Raw genomic sequence first — 2,919 nt, 5'->3', positions numbered from 1 at the left:
GCATTTCACCTTCCTACTGAGGACCTCTATGGTTCTCTGTCCTCATCAGCATCTGGTGTTTCATTACTGTGCATGTAACTATGGATGTGTAGAGCTACCACAGTATTGTCTTAATTAGTCACTAATAACATTTGGTGTTGACATCCCTCCATATGTGTATTTGCCTCCTGCAGACTCTTTTTCCAGCAATGTATCCTCAGGATAAATGCCCATTTACAAACTAAAATACCCTCTATTCCTTCCTTGATAGCATCATACGTGTAAACAATGCATCTTGAGCATATCTAACTCCAATCTTCCTTTCCCACTCTCATGAGGCACCACCAACATCTCCTCTACCCTCACCTTTCTCCCCTCTGTTGTAATCCACTGAGTCCTATCAGTACTGACTGTTGGTTGGTATGTTGATGGGTCTTGTTAGCTGGATCTTGTATAGTTCTTACACAGGTGACCAATAGCTGCAGTGAGTTCATGCGTGAAGGGGACAGGGTGTGTCCAGAAGACAGCATTACTCCAGCTCTCCTCCCCACCCTCTGTCTCTTCTATTCTTTCCACCCCTTCTTGATGCTCCCTGAGCTGGGGTGGGGGGCAGGGCAGAGGATGCTTGATGCAGTACCCACTTTGACTTCAATATCTGTTGGAGGATAAGTTGTCATTAATAAGATTAGGAGTGTAGGTGGCATGATTTCAGATGCCTTTAATGTCACAACTGGGGAGACAGAGGCAGGCAGCTCTCTGTGAGTCTCAGACAAGCCAAAGCTACATAGGGAGACTCTACGTCAAAGAAAGAGAGGGGGCAGAGGTTAGATGGCTGAGGTAAGACATATTAGACTGTGTGATGGTTTGTATATTCTTGCACATATTTGGAGGTGTGGCCTTGTTGGAATAGGTGTGTCCTGGTAGGAGTAGGTGTGTCACTGTGGGTGTGGCCTTAATACTCTCACCTTAGTTGCCTGGAAGTCAGTCTTCCACTAGCGGCCTTTGGATGAAGACATAGAACTCTCAGCTCTGCCTGTGCCATGCCTGCCTGGATACTGCCATGTTCTCACCTTGATGATAATGGACTGAACCTCTGAGCCTGTAAGCCAGCCCTAATTAAATGTTGTTTTTTATAAGACTTGCCTTGGTCATGGTGTCTGTTCACAACAGTAAAACCCTAACTAAGACAGACTGAATCTGAAAAGAAAACAGAACAAGAATGGTGAAGTAGCCAGGAAGCTGGGGGAATTGAGATATTAGTAGGATCCACAGATTCTTAAAATTGTTGCCACTAAGGAAAGTTAATGTGGAAGAAGCAAGAGGAAGAGGGGCTAAGGTGGAATAAAAAGAGAAGCCATAGAAAGGGATGTGGCTGAAGAGGACAGAGAGAACACCTTGGAATGGTCAGCCAGGAGAAGGGACATACATAACAACCTAAACCCTAACCGACCAGGATGCCAACAAAACCATCATGAGATGCACAGCAAGAGTGGAGACTGTTAACAGAAAATAAGGGTTAAAAAGAACACATGGGGGGGGGTTATGTTGGGTTGAAGGGTGAAGTTCTCAGATCCCTCTGGCTCTCGCAGGCTCCATATCTTTCAATGTGTCGTCCTTTATCACCTAAGATATGAGACTTGTGGGCACAAAGTTGCTCCTAAATTCCCTTTAGTCACCTGTTAACATCTAGAAAATAAATAGTGATACTCTGTCTCTTTCATTTGTGATATTCCCAGCTGGTATCTTCTTCTGTCCTTAAGCAGATATTTATCACTTTATTGTTATTTTTAAAGGACCGAGGCTTGGATTTACAGATTTCCTTTACTGAGATTTTAAATTTTGTTGATTTCTGGCTTTTAGCATTTATCTTCCCACTTAAAGTTAATCTGTTATTCTTTTTCTACTTTCTTAAAACAGAAGCTTAGGTTATTGATTTTTGGAGCTCTCCTCTGATATCAATGTACAAAGCTTTAAGTTTCTCCCAGAGCAGAGCCTGTGCCAGTACCCACATGTTGTGACAAGTTTTATATCCCAATTCCTTACATTTTGTTAAAATTTCCAGGTATCTTTCTGCTATTCGTGTCTAGCTTAATTCCATTGTGGCATAAGAGAATTCTTTTACAGTATTTTTATATTCATGTAGTGTCTCCGTATGACAGAGTGTGTGTATGCTATGTGTGTGGAGGTGCACACAGAGGACAAGGACAGTGTCATATCTCTGAGACCTGGAGATACAAGCAGTTTTGAGCCACCAACCTAAGTGCCAGGAACCAAATTCGTGTCCTCTGCAAGAGCCACAAGTAGTGGTAACTGTTGAGCCGTCTCTCTAACCCCAAGAGTTTGCTTTTTAAGATTTCCCTTTCTGACGTTTGCTAAGGTGCTTTGTAGGGCTCATCACGTGCTTTATTTTGGCAACCATTCTCTGCAAGCTCGAGATGAATCCATGTTCTGCTGCTGTTGAAACCTTCTGTAAATGTCAGTCAGATTCAGTTGACTGATGCTGCCTCTTCAGTCCAGATGTGTCGTTAAATGATTTCCTCTTTTCTGGATCTGCCCGTTACACCAAAACCTCTAATTAGAATGATCGGTTCATTTATTTCTGTCTGAAGTGCTATTCAATTTGGGCTCATGTGCTTTCGATGTTGTGTTGTTGGCTCATACACATTAGGGACTGCGGTGTCATTCTGGATACACAATGCCTGTCTTAGTCAGGGTTTCTATTCCTGCACAAACATCATGACCAAGAAGCAAGTTGGGGAAGAAAGGGTGTATTCGGCTTACACTTCCATGCTGCTGTTCATCACCAAAGGAAGTCAGGACTGGAACTCAAACAGGTCAGGGAGCAGGAGCTGATGCAGAGGCCATGGAGGGATGTTCTTTACTGGCTTGCCTCCCCTGGCTTGCTCAGCCTACTCTCTTATAGAACCCAAGACTACCAGC

Source organism: Mus caroli, chromosome 18 (genome assembly GCF_900094665.2).
Source record: "Mus caroli chromosome 18, CAROLI_EIJ_v1.1, whole genome shotgun sequence".
NCBI classification, from domain to species: Eukaryota; Metazoa; Chordata; class Mammalia; order Rodentia; family Muridae; genus Mus; species Mus caroli.
This window is presented reverse-complemented; position numbering follows the sequence as displayed.